The sequence below is a fragment of the Penaeus monodon genome, chromosome 30 (genome assembly GCF_015228065.2).
Source record: "Penaeus monodon isolate SGIC_2016 chromosome 30, NSTDA_Pmon_1, whole genome shotgun sequence".
Taxonomy (NCBI): domain Eukaryota; kingdom Metazoa; phylum Arthropoda; class Malacostraca; order Decapoda; family Penaeidae; genus Penaeus; species Penaeus monodon.
The window spans coordinates 34,449,439-34,449,884 of NC_051415.1; positions in this window are offsets into that span (position 1 = coordinate 34,449,439).

The following is a 446-nucleotide window of genomic DNA, read 5'->3' on the forward strand; positions in this document are numbered from 1 at the left end:
TACGTTTTCTTATTTTTGTGAGGGTCATATCTGAAAAGTAAAAGCCATCCCTCCCAGTTTACCAATATTTGGTGATGAAGTAAGATCAGCCGTGATTGTATGTCTTGTGCCTCGACTGCATTTGCCATAGCTATGTGGTATGCTTTAAATGTTTGATATAATCAATTAGAAATTATTTTGTAAACATTAAAACACATTTTGGATAATGTGGTTAATATTTGTATAAGTTTTCATTTTGGACAATCACACAATGTAAAGGTAATTTATTTTATTTTTATCATTGTGATTTGAGTGTGATTGTAAGTGGCCTGAAATTGGAGGAGAGTCTGCACCTGAGGCGAGTCTGATGTCCATGATATACCTAAATATTAAAGGGTCTCGCCCATGCTGGCAGTCAAGCTTCCTCCTGCTGGCCAATTCTCGTGACAGCCCCCGAGATCGGAGTC